The following is an 18291-nucleotide window of genomic DNA, read 5'->3' as shown; positions in this document are numbered from 1 at the left end:
GTAGTTAAGGATGTAGATGACAGAGACCAACACCATTCTCCACTCACTGTTGGAATTTTTGTTCTTTGTATTGTTTTATCATAATTAAAAAGTTAAGAACAGAAAAAGAAATAAGTTATAGAATTATAATGGTAGAAGTGGCATTAGCGGTCATTAGCACAGAAAGAAGTGATAAATAAGTTGCTCAAGGGTACGCAGCTGTTTATGGTAGAACTTCAACCTGGACCTGGAGAAGGCAATGGCACCCCACTCCAGTACTCTTGCCTGGAGAATCCCAGGGATGGAGGAGCCTGGTGGGCTGCCATCTATGGGGCTGCAAAGAGTTGGACATGACTGAAGCGACTTAGCAGCAGCAGCAGCAACCTGGACCAGGTCCTCGGAATCCTAGTTCGGATCCCTAACCAAGTTTCTCTAACAATATACATAGTAGCTGGCTTCTCAGGTGGCACAAATAGTAAAGAACCTGCCTGCCAATGCACGAGATGTAAGAGATGCCGGTTCCATTACTGAGTTAGGAAGATCCCCTGGAGGAGGGGATGGCAACCCACTCCAGTATTCTTGCCTGGAAAATCCCCATGGACAGAGGAGCCTGGGGGGCTACAGGCCAGAGGGTCACAAAGAGTCAGACACAACTGAAGCAATTTAACACACACACATGTGTACAAGGTGATATTTAAAACCCAGCTTCTTGGGACTTTCCTGCTGGCCTAGTGGCTAAGACTCTGCGGTTGGTTAGATTCCAACCTGTTTACACAGCTCCCAGATTCTTATTTTTGATACTATCAATACTTCTATTCTACTCCTTAAGGCTATGAATATGCTGAGAGAACTTGATTCAAAGTTTTGTTAATTGTTATGATAAGGCTTCCCTAGCAACTCAGTGGTAAAGAATCCACCTGTAAAGCAGGAGACTCAGGGTTCAATCCCTGGGTCAGGAAGATCCCCTGGAAAAGGAAATGGAAACCCACTCCAGTATTCTTGCTGAGAAATCCCACAGACAGAGAAGCCTTGGCAGACTTCAGTCCATGGGGGCAGAAAAGAATTGGACACGACTTAGTGACTAAACAATTGTTATGATAACTTGTCAATTAGTTATTACCAGCAAATCAATAGTATTATTCCTTTATATATTGGCATCCCACTCAAAAATCATACATTTCCTTGCCGAACTGTAGCATCTAGCTCTTTCACTACCACACTCTTTCATCTGTAATTCCTGAGCCAGAATCTTCTTTCACAGCATTGCTTGCCAACATTCAAGCCCTGGCTCTCTGCAGAAAAATAAATCCTGAAAACACTTCAGATTCTAAATCCAATTCTGCCTGTCCATAGTTACTTCTCCTCTTTTAGAAGGTATTGCAAAAATCACAAAGTAAAAAACTTAGTGCTATAAGTTAATTACTGTACATCTGCCACTGTCTTACTATATTCAGCAACTTACACTTACAACTCAATTCATTTATAATTGGGCTCCGCATAGCTCCCGGTGATAGCTATTTTAGTTTCAAGACTTAAAATTCAACTCAACAGTTATGTTCATCATTAACATTATGAAAATGCCCAGCTCCAACTATACCCCCTAACAAAGAGCCAGTGGGAGCCAAGGTTTCGGCTTCTCGAATATACATTTTTCTGTTTTTCATCTTTGGGGCTAGAATCATGCTGTATATATACCTTAGGTTTATTTCCATGAAGATATTTAAAAGATAAAAATATTTCTAAATGGTTACATTTATGTTTTGCCTAGCATATATATCTCTTATCTTAAAGAAAGAGATAAATAAATAATTCCTCATGAAAGTTGCACAGTTATCTAGTTTGTTTTATTGAGATGTAATTAACATACTATGCACAATACATATGTACAGGGTAAAATTTAATACATTTTGTCATATATGCACATACCTGTGAAACCATCACCACAGTCAAAATAAGCATATTCATTACCCACAGTGAACTCAATGCATCTTTGTAATCTTACCATTACATGGTAGAATGTAATCTACCATTCTCCATTTCAGACAATCACTGATCTGCTTTCTGTCTCTAGCGTGAGATTAGATTGCATTATTTAGAATTTATATAAATGGAATCACACATTGTATACTTTTTTCACTCAGCTTAGTTGTTTTGGGACTCATCCATGTTGTTATGCATATAAATAGTAGTAATAACACAGATAAAGCTTCTTTGAATAGTTATGTATGAATCAGTGTATGGATGTATGCCTTTATTTCTCTTGAGTGGAATGAGTGAATTATGGTAGCCCTATGTACAACTTTTTGTTATATATTTTGCATCACCACCAGCCACAACTGGTGAGCAGAAGTATGAGTCCCAGTTACTCCACACTCTTGCCAATGTTTGATATGACAAATCTTTTTAATTTTAGCCATTCTAAATGGCATGCTGTGTTAACTCACTGTAGTTTTCATTTGGCTTTCCCTAAGTACCAACCTCTTGATGAAAGTGAAAGAGGAGAGTGAAAGTGAAAGAGGAGAGTGAAAAAGTTGGCTTAAAGCTTAACATTCAGAAAACTAAGATCATGGTATCCGGTCCCATCACTTCATGGCAGATATATGAGGAAACAGTGGAAACAGTGGCTGACTTTATTTTTCTGGGCTCCAAAATCACTGCAGAAGGTGATTGCAGCAATGAAATTAAAAGACGCTTACTCCCTGGAAGGAAATTTATGACCAACCTAGACAGTATATTAAAAAGCAGAGACATTACTTTGCCAAAAAAAGTCCGTCTAGTCAAGGCTATGGTTTTTCCAGTGGTCATGTATGGGTGTGAGAGTTGGACTATAAAGAAAGCTGAGTGCCAAAGAATTGATGCTTTTGAACTGTGGTGTTGGATAAGACTCTTGAGAGTCCCTTGGATTGCAAGAAGATCCAACCAGTCCATCCTAGAGGAGATCAGTCCTGGATGTTCATTGGAAGGACTGATGTTGAAGCTGAAACTCCAATACTTTGGCCACCTGATGCGAAGAACTGACTCATGAAAAGACCCTGATGCTGGGAAAGATTGAGGGCAGGAGGAGAAGGGAACGACAGAGGATGAGATGGTTGGATGGCATCATCAACTCGATGGACATGGGTTTGGGTGGATTCCGGGAGCTGGTGAGGGACAGGGAGGCCTGGTATGCTGCGGTTCATGGGGTTGCGAAGAGTCGGACATGACTGAGTGACTGAACTGAACTGAAGTACCAACAACTTTGATGATATTTTCATATGTTTATTTATTATCTGTATATCTTCTTTGGTAAAGTGTCTGCTAAAAGTTATCACCCATTTTTTGTTGTTGCTGAATCATTTGTTCTATCATTATTGAGTGCTGAATGTACTTTAGAAATTCTAGATAAAATTTCTTTATTAGATCTATGATTTGCAAATGTCTTTTTCCAATCTATAGCTAGTCTTTTCATTCTCTTAACTGTGTCTTGCAAGAAAGCAAGGCTAGTTTAATCGAAAGAGAGAGAAGTGAGAAGACAAGTTATCTGCATTATAGATCCCAAAGCCATAGAATAATGAGGATATATTATGAGCAATTTTATGCAAACTAATTTGACTTCTTAGATAAAATGGACGAATTTCTTAAAAACACAACTTGCCAAACTAAAACAAGAAAAAATAAAAAATCTTAATAACTGTATTAATACACAAATACTTCTACAGTTCAGAAAATATCCTCTTCCCAACTCATTTTATTAGGTTAATGTAATCCTGATAAAAAAATTTTTGAGGATATTTTTAAAAAATCCCTCATTAAACCAAAATTGAAAAAGACACATATACCCCAATGTTCATTGCCACACTATTTACAATAGCTAGAACAAGGAAGCAACCTAGATGTCCATCAATGGATGAATGGATAAAGAAACTGTGGTACATATACACAATGGAATTCTTCTCAGCCATAGAAAGGAACACATTTGAGTCAGTTCTAATGAAGTGGACGAAACTAGAGCCTATCGTACAGAGTGAAGTAAGTTAGAAAGAGAAACAAATATTGCATATTGAAGCATATATATGGAATCTAGAAAGATGGTACTGATGAATTTATTTTCAGGGCAGCAATGGAGAAGCAGACATAGAGAACAGATCAATGGACATGGGGAAGGGGAGGAGGGAGGATGTAATGTCGGAGAGAGTAACATGGAAATCTACAAAACATCCGTAGGATAGACAGCCAATGGGAATTTGCTGTATGACTTAGGGGACTCAAACAGGGGCTCTGTGACAATCGAGAAGCGTGGGATGGGGAGGGAGATGGGAGGGAAGGTTGGGAGGGAGGGGACATAGGTGTACCTATGGCTGATTCTTGTTGATGTGTGACAGAAACCACAAAGTTCTGTAAAGCAATTATCCTTCAATTAAAAAAAGAAATAAAGTGGCAAAAATAAAATAAATAATCTCTCATTAATATAGGCACAAAAATTCTGAACAATATAATGGCAAATGAAATCTAGCAATATACAAAAAGAATAATATATCATGACCAAGTGAGACTTATCCTGCAAGTTTGGACAGAGATTACAGAAAGATGCTAAAGAAGTCAGATAAATTTAGGAAAAATTAATTTTATTCATGAATTGGAAGAGTCAATATTATAAAGTTGCTAAGTCTGTCCAATTTCATCTAGTCAAAATTTCAGCATCATAAATCAATTGAGTTAAGACACCCAATAAACAGAATAAAGAAAAAAATATGATCACAGTAATAGGTGCAGAAAAAACACTTGACATAAGTCAACACTCACTCATATTAAAGAGTATCTTTCAGCAAAGAAGATAGAGGAATATTTTTTCAATTTGATAAGGAATATCTACAGAAATTCTCCAACTAACATCACACTTAATGATGCAATGTTAAATGTCATTCTATAATTGGGAATAGGACATGTTGATCCATTTTCAGGATTTCTACTGAACATTGTCCTAGAGATTCTAGCCAGTGCAATAAGTCAAGATAAAAAGTTAAAAGGTATGAAGACTGAAAGTGAAAGTCACTCATTTGTGTCTGACTCTTTACAACCTCATGAACTAGACACTCCAGGCCAGAGTACTGGAGTGGGTAGCCTTTCCCTTCTCAAGGGGATCTTCCCAACACAGGGATCAAACCTAGGTATCCCACTTTGCAGATGTATTCTTTACCAGCTGAGCCACAAGGGAAGCCCAAGAATACTGGAGTGAGTAGCCTACCCCGTCTCCAAGTATAAGTAAAACTGTCTTTATAATAGACAATATGATTCCTTACAGGGGAACGCCATAGCTACCCTACCCCAAAACCTACTGCTATCGATAAGAAAATTTAGCAAAGACACGAGATACAAGTTCAATATCCGAACATCAATTGCATTTATATAGTAGAGGAAAATAACTGAAAAATGAAAACTAAAAAACAATACCACTTACAATAGCATTAAAAAATATAAAATACTTTGGAATGTATTTAACAAAAATGTGTGAGATCTCTATACTGTGGAGTATAAAACGTTACAGACATATACTACAGAAGACAAATAGATTTAGGAAAAAAAATTGATTTTATTCATGGATAGGAAGATTCAATATTACATAGTTGCCAAGTCTACCCGAATTCATCTAGTCAAAATCTCAGCAGGCATGGCAAGACTAACATTTCTAAATGTTATCTAGAAATACAAAGGACTTTGAATAGACAAAATAATTTTGAAACTGAACAAGGATGAAATAATTATACAACCTGATTTCAAGATTTACTGAAAAGCTACAGTAATCAAGTCAGTGTGGTATATGTGAAGAACACACATGTAGATCAAAGAAGACAGACCAAAGATAGATTCACATATACACAATTAATTTATTTTCAACAACACCTCCAAGGTATTTTCATAGGAAAATTACATTCTTTTTAACAAATATTACTGGAAAACCTAGATATCAATATAATACAGATTGATCTTTGACTTTTAGCTCACACAATATGCAAAAATTTATTCAAGATGGATCACAGATCTAAGCATAAAAGATGAAACTATAAAACTGCTAGAGAAAGATGGTGGAAAACACCTCCATATCCTTAGTGTAAGGCAAGTTACCTAAGATGTACAAAGCATCAATTACAAAAGAAAAACTTGGTAAACTGAATTTCATCCAAATTCAAAACATCTGTCCATTAAAATACACTATTAAGATAATGAAAGATAAGTCACAGATTGGGGGAAAAAACCTTAATACATATATTAAACAAAAAATGGAATTCAGAATATGTAAATAACTCCTATAATTTAATATTTTGAAAGACAAATTAAAGAGTGGGCAAAAGATTCAAGCAGGCATTTCTCAAAGAAGATATATGACTGTCCCAGAAAGACATAAAAAGATATTTAACATCATTAGTTATCAGAGAAATACAAATTGAAACCACAGTGAGATACCACTTTACAGTCACTAGAATAATTAAAAAGATCAACAGTGCAAAATATTGGTGAGGATATGGAGCCACTGTAACTCTCCAAGGCTGCTTTCTGGTGGGAAAGCAAAAGAGATGCAACTCCTTTATAAAACAGTTTTGTTAATCATACACTTGCCGTATGACCTAGCAATTCTAGGTATTTACTCAAAAGAAATGAAAACGTGTGTTCACACAAAGTATGATAATGTTCACAGAAACTTTGTTCATAATAGCCCCATATTAAAAAAAATTCAAAACATCAAGAAGTAAATGAATTTTAAAAGCATGGTAAATTCATACAGTGGACTGAGTAATAAAACAAAATGAAAATAACCCCCATGGCATCATGATGAATCTCACAAACATTATGGTGAGTGAACAAAGCTAGACACAAAAGAGTGGCTACATGACTTCAGTTACATGAAATTCTAGAACAGGCAAAACTAAGCTATGTTAGAAATCAGAACCTCGCAGAACCTCATTTGAGGAGAGAAAGAGTAGAAGGTGGGGTGACTGAGTGCACAGAGGACTTTCCTAGGTGATAAAAATCTTGTTTGGGGCTGTGGCTGCACCAGTGTATTCATTTGTGAAAACCCATTTAACTGTGTACTTAAGATCTGGGCGCATCATGTATGTAAATCATATCTCAGACACATTTTTAACGGTGCCAATCTATGGGTAGATAGAAAGGCATTTTAGACAGGAGGACAGCTTTTGCAAAGGCTCAGAAGAGGGGGAAAAAAAAGTACTGCAAAGTGGTTTATAAATTACTTGGATGTTTAATGGCCAATTTTAATCCTCTTTACCTCTGCGTTTTAATCCTTTTTAGTCTGCCCCTATGAATTATACACTCAACAGAGCTCTGTCAGGCTCACCATATACCCATATGGTGTGGGAGAGCATAAATGTTTAGGGGTTGGGCTCTGGAACCAGGAAGCGTGGATTCAAATCCCAGCAACATCTCCCCTCTAGTTAAGTAGCTGTGAAAGTCTTCAAATATTTGATCTCTCAATATCTCTATTTTCATTTCTCTAAACTGGAGATGATGAGAGTACTTCCCTTCTAAGTTTGCAGGGATTACATGAGTTAATACATGCAAAATATTTAGTGCCCATCATATAAAAAATATTAATTAATATTGATGAAGTGGCTCTGCCTCTCTTACTCACCATCACTTCCTGATACTTAGTAGATTCACAATTGATATTTACTAGTTGGCAATAAAAAGAAAAGAGGTCTGATTGCTGGATCTAGAAAACAAAGAAGGGAGAGGCACCAAGTGACCAAGGCTCTTCCGCAGCTCCTGGGCTAGAAAAGGCTCTGTTTCTAGTTCTGGCATTTTGCCTGCAGATAGAAGCTCCTCAAAAACACCCCTAGTAGCACATTCACTGGAATGTGGCCTTTTGTGCAGCTACAGAACTAGAGCTAGTTCATCCTAAGGTCCATGCAGAAAATAGAGGGACAAATAAGTTTAACCTCAACAAATTTATCATGCTCACCCAACAACATTGAATAAAACTTGGAAATTAAAACATGTTCCTATACAAATCTCATTGGCTATGACAAAATTATTTTTATTCATTTATTCAAAATAAAATAGTATAAATCACATACTTAATGCGGCCTCTAGCTCTTCTGCAAATTTGGCCTTGGAGTACAGAATGAAGCAGGGCAAAGGCTAATAGAGTTTTGCCAAGAGAATGCACTGGTAATAGCAAACACCCTATTCCAACAACACAAGAGAAGACTCTACACGTGGACATCACCAGATGGTCAACACCGAAATCAGATTGATTATATTCTTTGTAGCCAAAGATGGAGAAGCTCTATACAGTCAGCAAAAACAAGACCAGGAGCAGACTGTGGCTCAGATCATGAACTGCTTATTGCCAAATTCAGACTTAAATTGAAGAAAGCAGGGAAAACCACTAGTCCATTCAGGTATGACCTAGATCAAATCCCTTATGAGTACACAGTAGAAGTGACAAATAGATTCAAGGGACTAGATCTAATAGACAGAGTGCCTGATGAACTATGCACAGAGGTTTGTGACATTGTACACAAGACAGGGATCAAGACAATCCCCATGGAAAAGAAATGAAAAAAAGCAAAATGGCTGTCTGAGGAGGACTTACAGATAGCTAGGAAGAGAAGAGAAGCAAAAAGCAAAGGAGAAAAGGAAAGATATTCCCATCTGAATGCAGAGTTCCAGAGAATCACAAGGAGAGATAAGAAAGCCTTCCTCAACGATCAGTGCAAAGAAATAGAGGAAAACAACAGATTGGGAAAGACTAGAGATCTCTTCAAGAAAATTAGAGATACCAAAGGAACATTTTATGCAAAGATAGGCTCGATAAAGGACAGAAATGGTATGGACCTAACAGAAGCAGAAGATATTAAGAAGAGGTGGCAAGAATACACAGAAGAACTGTACAAAAAAGATCTTCACGACCCAGATAATCACGATGGTGTGATCACTCACCTAGAGCCAGACATCCTGAAATGTGAAGTCAAGCGGGCCTTAGAAAGCATCACTACGAACAAAGCTAGTGGAGGTGATGGAATTCCAGTTGAGCTATTTCAAATCCTCAAACGTGATGCTGTGAAAGTGCTGCACTTGATATACCAGCAAATTTGGAAAACTCAGCAGTGGCCGCAGGACTGGCAAAAGTCAGTTTTCATTCCAATCCCAAAGAAAGACAATGCCAAAGAATGCTCAAACTACCGCACAATTGCACTCATCTCACATGCTAGTAAAGTAATGCTCAAAATTCTCCAAGCCAGGCTTCAGCAATACGTGAACTGTGAACTTCCAGATGTTCAAGCTGGTTTTAGAAAAGGCAGAGGAACCAGAGATCAAATTGCCAATATCCTCTGAATCATCGAAAAAGGAAGAGAGTTCCAGAAAAACATCTATTTCTGCTTTATTGACTATGCCAAAGCCTTTGACTGTGTGGATCACAATAAACTGTGGAAAATTCTGAAAGAGAAGGGAATACCAGACCATCTCACCTGCCTCTTGAGAAACCTGTATGCAGGTCAGGAAGCAATTGTTAGAACTGGACATGGAACAACAGACTGGTTCCAAATAGGAAAAGGAGTCCGTCAAGGCTGTATATTGTCACCCTGCTTATTTAACTTCTATGCAGAGTACATCATGAGAAACACTGGGCTGGAAGAAACACAAGCTGGAATCAAGATTGCCAGGAGAAATATCAATAATCTCAGATATGCGGATGACACCACCCTTATGGCAGAAAGCAGAGAAGAGCTAAAGAGCCTCTTGATGAAAGTGAAAGAGGAGAGTGAAAAAGTTGGCTTAAAGCTCAACGTTCAGAAAACTAAGATCATGGCATCTGGTCCCATCACTTCATGGGAAATAGATGAGGAAACAGTGGAAACAGTGTCAGACTTTATTTTTTTGGGCTCCAAAATCACTGCAGATGGTGATTGCAGCCATGAAATTAAAAGACGCTTACTCCTTGGAAGGAAGGTTATGGCCAACCTAGATAGCATATTAAAAACCAGAGGCATTACTTTGCCAACAGAAGTCCATCTATTCAAGGCTATGGTTTTTCCAGTGGTCATGTATGGATGTGAGAGTTGGACGGTGAAGAAAGCTGAGCACCGCAGAATTGATGCTTTTGAACTGTGGTGTTGGAGAAGACTCTTGAGAGTCCCTTGGACTGCAAGGAGATCCAATCAATCCATCCTAAAGGAGATCAATCCTGAGTGTTCATTGGAAGGACTGATGTTGAAGCTGAAACTCCAATACTTTGGCCACCTCATGTGAAGAGTTGACTCATTGGAAAAGACCCTAATGCTTGGTAGGATTGGGGGCAGGAGGAGAAGGGGCCGACAGAAGATGAGATGGTTGGATGGCATCACTGACTCGATGGACATGGGTTTGGGTAGACTCTGGGAGTTGGTGATGGACAGATAGGCCTGGTGTGCTGCAATTCATGGGGTCGCAAAGAGTCAGACATGACTTAGCGACTGAACTGAACTGAACTAGCTCTTCTGGGCTTCCGTGGTGGCTCAAACAGTAAAGAATCTGCCTGCAATGCAGGAGATCCAGGTTCAGCCCTTGCGTCAAGAAGATCCCCTGGATAAGGAAATGACAAACTATTCCAGTATTCTTTCCTGGAGAATCCCTTGGACAGAGGAGCCTGGCAGGCTACAGTCCACAGGGTCACAAAGAGTTGGACATGACTTTGCAACTAACCTACCACCAACACTACCTCTTCTTTGGTAATAGGGTTAATCATAAACAACATTTTCCAAGAAAATTCCCCATGTGTATAAGTTGCCCCATGGGCTCATCATAAGCCCTCTAATCATTGTGCTACCCTGGTTCTCAGAGTCTGATCCCAAGGGAACTTGTCTGCTGAATCAGAATCTCTGTCACAGTCTAAAATTCACTAACCTATTCAAACCACCTGTCTGCAGGAGTGGAAAACTCAGACTCAGAGAGGGAAAGAGTCTTGTCCAAGGCCACACAGGTTATTGTTCATTCAACCAACAGAGATGTCAAATAAACATGTGTAGTGTGACAACTACAGTAAGTCCGCTACTTATGGATGAATTCTGTTCCAAGAGTGTGTTCATAAAGTCAGTAAATAAGTCCAAGAAAGTTGGCTAACAAAGTTAGCCTAGGTACCCAACTACCACAGTCGGCTAAAGCTAACTAACTAGTTAACTAACTGGCTAACCAACAGTATATAGTATAGTACTGTAGTAGGTTTGTAATGCTTTCACACAAGTAATATATAAAAAAACAAGCAATCGCAAAAAAATAAAGAAAACATTTTTAATCTTATGGTACCATACCTTGAGAAGTACAGTAGCATAGTACAACATCTGGCTTATAGGGACTGGCATCAGGTGAACACACAAGAAGAGTTACCGATTGGAGGCGGTGGGAGAGCTGAAGGATCGTCAGCAATAGGAGACGGAGGGCAAGCTGCCGTTTCACTTGTGCCTGATGTTGATGGAACACATGTTTGCATCTTTGAAAGTTCACAATTTGAAGGTCTGTATGTAGAGGACTTAGTGTATATGCCTTGTATTGGACATATTCTGGAGCTCCAGGAAAACGAGAATTGGTCAGAGTCTAAGATGCCAACCTTCCTCTTTGGGCGCCCTTTCTCCTTCTCACAGCAACTCAAAAGAAGAAAGGCAGAAAGAGTGTCTCTGAGAGAAGACCAGGAGGAGCCTGGAGTGGATTAAACTGAAGATAATTTGGTAAACTCCCTAAGTCATTTCTATGATGGGCTGCCTGGGATTTATGAACCTTCATGCGTCCCTGGATGGCTAATAGGATGTTTTGTCCTTCCATGGGGGCTGGGGGTCTCAGTTAGTAGAATAGAATTTTATATCTAATAAATGAAATGAAACTTGCAAAACAGATAGATGGAATGGAAGGGGATGGGCTGAGCTGGAATGGGATAGGATGGAATGGGGGAACAGAGGAAGGGACTCCTTTATCTTGAATTGAATGAAATCAGGTAGAATCCCATCTGTGGGGAGTGAGCAGGAAGCTGTGTTCATCCATCCACACTCTCACTTCTCCCTTTGTGGCAAGAAATACCAGGAGGGCAGCAGACTTCTGTGGTGAGAGATGGCTTCACACACCATGTTGGCCTCTCAGCCTAAAGTAATAGTCCATGGGGTCCACGAGTCCCGACCAGAGAGTTGGACTAAGGTCCTAAACCTCTAATGTGTTCAAACTAACACAGACAAGGGAAGGAGAAACGCGCTTTGCTGGGTCTCCATGGTGGTACATGGGCTCATCTAGTTGGGTGCATGTGGGACCTAAGTTCCCCGACCAGAGATCAAACCCACATCCCCTGCATTGGATGGTGGATTCTTAACCACTGGACCACCAGGGAAGTCCCCCATCCTGAGCTTTTTATAACATCTCACCCACAGAAACACAAATTAGCATCAGAAAGGCGTCAGATTTTCAGCTTGCTTTCCACGTGCCAAAAAAAGTTTCTGAGCACTTTCCAAAGGCAACAAGTACGTGGATGAACACAGTATTCTTTGCTTGAAGAAAACAGGCCAGCCAATTTTCCACATCCTGAAGACAGAGAGTGTGGAAAAATGGGCTTAGGAAGGAGCCTGGGACCTGGTCCAATTTCATCTGGAACTAAGACTGAGGACAGCACCACTGCTTGTATCTGTGCCAGATCTTTGTAAACCTGAAACCTAAAGCTATGGTTTATCATTATCTCAGCGAGCACCACACTCACTTCAAAGTTTGCAGGATTTTTTTGCTGCTTCTTTGATGACAAGCACAGCTCTGTGCGGGGAAATCATTTCCATCTACACAGAGGCAGAAGGGCAGCCCTCCAGGGCATAGTGATTGGAGTCAAGGCTACTTCAGACAGAAGACCACTTTGCTTCTGCTGCAGTTCCTCGTGTCAGAATATTTCAGATCCTTTGTAATTGAGAGTCCTCAGAGCAAAATGTGCGGTGGGCACAGGCTTTCACCATCCTCCTTTCAACCTCTGTGTTCATGGGCCAGCTCACTCACGGCCTGATCTACCTGTCTTGTTTTGGACTCAATACCTTCTCCATAAATCTCAATAAATCCTGTGCCTACCCTGTTCTCCCTAATTTGCCTAACCACTAAGCCCCAGATCATAATACACAGGGAATACAAGTTAACGTCCTTATGACTCTTCTTCCCATAGCAAAAGAAAATCAGTCCCTGGGGTGCCATAGCATCACATGCTGGAAAGCTCTACAATGGGAGAGGATGACTCTGTTAATGGTTTGACTTTAGGTTGGTGGTTTTCTGTGGACAAAATAGGGCAGCAAATTGGAGGACTGGGCTTCTACTCACAACTGCACATTGACCACAGAGGCTGTCGAAGCCATTCTCTGTAACCTGTTAGATTCTACACCATCATTCAGTCATTGGACAAAGCTGCCTTCATGTAACAAGAACTGTCCTAGCCGCAGGGGAGTGAGGTGATACAGATATCCAGCACACAGAGTGGCACGTGGGAGCTATTCCTCATGTGGCGGAGCCTTTTATGACTATTACATTCACTACCGTTATTGTCAGCTCTGCTCATGGCCTTCCGTCTTCTTAGGCCAAGGGTTGTTCTCATCTGAGGCTGACAACAGTGACCTTTCCAACACTGAACATTATGTTAGGTGGGCTTCCCAGGTGGTGTTAATGGTAAAGAACCTGCCTACCAATGCAGGAGACATGATGAGACATGGGTTCCATCCTTGGGTCTGGAAGATCCCCTTCCAGAATGGCAGCCCACTCCAGTGTTCTTGCCTGGAGAATCCCATGGATGGAGGAGTCTGGCGGGCTACAGTGCACAATGTTGTAAAGAGTCGGACATGTCTGAAGTGACTTAGCATGCACGCAAGCATTATGTTAGGTGAGATACTTCCTTCTAGACTCAGTGAATCATTCAGAGGATGGTTTTCAGGTCTTCCAGAGAGTCCCAGAGAAATCGTTTATTTGGAGCATGACTGCAATCCATCAGAATCAAGCTAAGGAGATCTTTTTTACATCTATCTAGGCCTTTCTTCCCTGGGATTTGCTAACTCCCCTCAAGTTCACAAATTATCTTTTCTATTGCCTTCCTGACATTTGACTCCAATAGACTGAGAAGCAACAACACCTTGGAAAATGGAGTCTTTCTTGTCAAAGTAAATCAGGTCAAGAAAGCGCAAAAAACAAAAGAACCTTGAAAGTAATGGGAAAGCATGAATGCCTTTTGTCATCTTTGCCAGTTATCACCAATCCAATGTCCGCCTCCCACGCATTAAACTTCTCTTCCAGATAACACAAAGACACCACCTAGTTATTTTCAGTCTCTGTGGTAACTTTCATGGAGATTTCTAGTTCCTGCTGAAGCACACCAGAGCTCAAAGTCCTATCCACCTTGGCAAAGCCACAAAGACAACCAGGAGATGTCAACAAGTCAGGCTTCAGGGGAGGCCCCGCCTGTGGTCCCACCTGCGGCTTTCCTAATTAATAGAGTTGGTCCTGAGCGATGGTGGGAAGTAACACATGGCTGCAAGTGATCTACCTTCTTCTATCAAAGTAGACCCTGCGGGTATCCTCTCAAACTTTGGGTACATTAACAAAAAATGGCTATAGGTCTTTTGACAATCCCACCATGGATTGCCACAGATGGGATCTGTGTCCCCTCCCCTTAAATCTGGGCAAGTTTGTGACATACTTGTAACCAATAGGATGGGATAGAACAGAGGCTTGGAGACTTCTGAGGCTCAGTCAGCAGAGGTGATACTGCCTTGTTCACTGGGATGCTCACTCTTGGATCCCTGGGATTTCACAGAAGATGTGCAACTCCCCTGGGGTTGCCATAATGTTAGCAAGTCCAGGCCGCTTGGAGAAGCCACACATGGGTTTTCTGGTCCACAGCACCAGCTGAGGTCCAAGCTGGTAGCCACCATCAACTGCCAGATATGGAGGTAAAGATGCCTTCTTGTTAATCCAGTCCCAGACATAAACTCACCCTAGCCATTTAGGAGTGAGACAAGGCATTCCCACAGTGCCTTGTCTGGAATTTCTGACCCACGGACTACATGGGCATAATATTAATAAAATGGTTGTTTTCAACTACATTTGCATTAATTTATTAGCAGCAAGAATAACCCCTTATTTGCAAAACAAAAACACGAACAGATTTTGAAAACAAACCTGTGATTACCAAAGGGAAAAACGTGGCTGGGGGGATGGGAGGCAGGGTTCATGCTAAGTCTCTTCAGTCGTGTCCAACTCTTTGTGACCCCATGGACCGTAGCCTGCCAGGCTCCTCTGTCCATGGGATTCTCCAGGCAAGAATACTGGAGTGGGTTGCCATGTTCTCCTCCAGGGGACCTTCCCAACCCAGGAATCAAACCTGCATCTCTTATGTCTCCTGCATTGACGTACAAATTCTTTACCTCTAGTGCCACCTGCGAAGCCCAAATAAGGCGCTTGGGATTAACATACACACTGTACTTTATATAAGATAGCCAACAAGGACGTACTGTATAGCATAGGGAACTCTACTCAATATTCTGTAAAAACCTATACGGGTAAGAATCTAAAAAAAAGTGAATATATGTAAAATTGAATCTTTTTACTGAACACCTGAAGCTAACACAGCATTGTAAATCAATTATACTCCAATATATTTTTTTTTTAATAAAGAGCACCTAGAACAAACAGTGTATATAGGATTTAAAGTCAAACAGGCCTGCATATAAGTTCTAGCTCTACCCCACTACACAGAGTTCATGAGTACTCAGTCTTTCTGGGCCTGTTTCTGGTCTGTAAAGTACTGACAATAAAACTCTTAATAGCGTTTTTGTGAAGAATTAATGAAAGTGTATGGAAATTGTATTCCTCCCACGGGTGTATGTACCCATTTCCCTCGGCCACCCTTCCTTCCCCTCAGATATGACAAGCGAACCGTTCATCAACTATTGCTGTCAATGGTGCTGATGAAACTAATGCATTATCTTTCATCTGAAACTGACTTCATTATATAAATAAAAAGCAGTTGAAGGCCGTGTTTGCTCAGAAGAGAACTAAAAAGAAAAAGGGTTTTCCTCTTCCTGGCTGATTGACAGGAGGGACTTTCAATCAATATTGATATTTGTTCCATGATTCTAATTAGAAGCCTGCTGAAAGCCAGTTTCGTATGGACTCTACCAGTCTGCAGTGCTTCTCAAAGTTCAGTGAACAGGGGAATCAACTGGGGATCTAGTTAAAATGCTGATTTCAGTTCAGTGGCTCCTGTGTGGAGTCTGAGATCCTGTCTTCCTAATGACATGCCAGGTGCTGACCTACCTACAAGGCTTTGAGAGCAATGTCCTAAATGACTGTATGAAAGGCTAGTATCGGTTATTCCATACACAACTCCACCTGCCCCCTCATCCTGCAATAATTCATTCTCACCTTCACTCTGACTAGCATGACTTGAGGTTGCCAAATCCAGAACCTGCCTTCTTAGAAGAGTGGCCCACCTGGCCTCAGGGTATCTAAGAGTCATGGCCATCTTCAACCATCCCTTGTGAGGGTCCTAAAAGTGAAAAGTGAAAGTGAAGTCACTCAGTTGTGTCCGACTCTTTGCGACCCCATGGACTGTAGCCTACCAGGCTCCTCAGTCCGTGGAATTTTCCAGGCAAGAGTACTGGAGTGGGTTGCCGTTTCCTTCTCCAGAGCATCTCCCCAACCCAGGGATTGAACCCGGGTGTCCCACATTGCAGGCTTTACCGACTGAGCCACCTACAATGCCCTAATGTTTTCTCTCCAATTTCTCATGCAGTCTTTACAAAAAGCTGGTGATCTGGGATGATTCCACCCTTTCATGTTGGGAGAGAGTGAAGGAGAGACTACGGTGCAGAACTGGAGTCCAGGTATTCTAACTTCAGGAGCGGTGGGTTTCCCCCTCGGCTACGGCACACTAGAGTAGCGACACCACGGAGGGGCAACTATCTCACACACCATAGCTCACTCAGGTTTACCAGGGCTCCAGGTTGGCAGCTATTGGGAAGATATATGTAAGAAAATACAAGAGAGTTATCTCTGCTCTCTTATGTAACTTAGTGATGTGGGGCTAGAAGAGAAACATGTATTGAGCATTTGCTATGCCCTGAGTGTTTTGCTATGAATTTTCCTGCATTATACATTGTAATACTCCTAAGACATCCCAAGGGAGAGGCTATTAACCTTACTTTCAACACAAGGAAATGGAGCCTAAAAGGAGTTAAGTGAATTTGCTCAAACTCATGAAGGAAGAAGTGATGGAACAGGCTGCAAAGTGGGTGTGTCTGGTTGTAAATATGCTCTTTTAAGACCTCTTATTTCCAGGTATAATGTTTTATTGAATAAGTCCTATAATCAGTGAATTTGTGCAGATTTGATAGAATAGTTGATTTATTGACAGATTAGTTGACAGAGCTGGTAGGGGAGGTGTCAATATATCTTTTGACCAAGTCAGCCCACAGTTTCCTAGCTGACTTCCATGGATTCAAATTGCTTACCATTGATGGGGCTCAGAGCTCTGGTAAGATGATCTCACTTTTGGGGTTTGGCTCCTAAATCCAGAGAGTTTATATATTAAAACTTTCCTCAGATTTGAGTCTTGGTATATTCCAAACAAGACTAAGATTCTCAACCCAGCAAAAGGAAGGGAGAACAACTTTAGCCCAGGATTAAATAGAAAACCAGATGGGATTCATCAAAGTTAAATACAAGATGGCAGCTTGCTGTGGGACCCCCAAGAGCAAGGAGCAATGGGGTAGCTGGTGGCCTTATTTATGCCAAGGTTGCCTGTGGATCTTTCCTTGGCTCACTGTCTTCAGTTTCAAGGGAGAGATTCAAGCAAGCTTAAGATGAGAAGCATTGGTTATAAGGAATTGGGAGGGCAATGAGGGGAAACAGAGCTGAGCCACATAGGAAGCAGAAAACCAGTGAGCTGCTAGCTTCTTGATCCATCCAAACTGCTGCTCTCTGGAGGCACCTGGCCTCTTGTATTGCTAGAAATTGACTACATTCTTCTTTATTCCTTTTCTCTCTGGACCATCTTCTCTGCAAGGCTATTCCTTCATGAAATCTCATAATACCAGCTTGCATGGACCACTGTGTTGCCATGGTACTGACTGTTTGCAACTTGACCTTTCAGCTCCCCTGCCCATGGCCATCTGACAACCTCTGGATCGCTTGGTTTAAGTTCTGAAAACAGAATCTGATGTTCATTCAGGGAAGTTGTGCCTGAAAATTGAAGTCCCTTCAAACAATCGTCATTCTGTTCTTTCTGGACCCAAGAGTGGCAGAAGGGTTTGGGGAAGCACGTCCAAAAAAAGAGAA

General features: G+C 40.9%; 2 long non-coding RNA genes across 2 annotated transcripts in view; both read right to left on the bottom strand.

Annotated features, from left to right (window-relative positions):
• Positions 1-17959, bottom strand: part of LOC145523296 (uncharacterized) — a 47198-nt gene extending 29239 nt beyond the window's left edge. Inside the window, exons 1-2 of the long non-coding RNA XR_014066471.1 lie at positions 17466-17959; positions 16378-16501 (exon numbers count right to left, since the gene is read on the bottom strand). This is a non-coding gene — a long non-coding RNA (uncharacterized LOC145523296). The remainder of the gene's footprint in view (positions 1-16377; positions 16502-17465) is intronic.
• The window catches only part of LOC145523298 (uncharacterized), a 178264-nt gene that overhangs the window by 52117 nt on the left and 107856 nt on the right, over positions 1-18291 (bottom strand). The gene's annotated exons all lie outside the window — the stretch shown is intronic.

The sequence above is a fragment of the Giraffa tippelskirchi genome, chromosome 10, assembly GCF_054371585.1.
Source record: "Giraffa tippelskirchi isolate mGirTip1 chromosome 10, T2T-mGirTip1v1.2.pri, whole genome shotgun sequence".
NCBI lineage: Eukaryota > Metazoa > Chordata > Mammalia > Artiodactyla > Giraffidae > Giraffa > Giraffa tippelskirchi.
The sequence above is the reverse complement of the archived record's forward strand: the minus strand, read 5'-3'. Positions and strand labels throughout refer to the sequence as shown.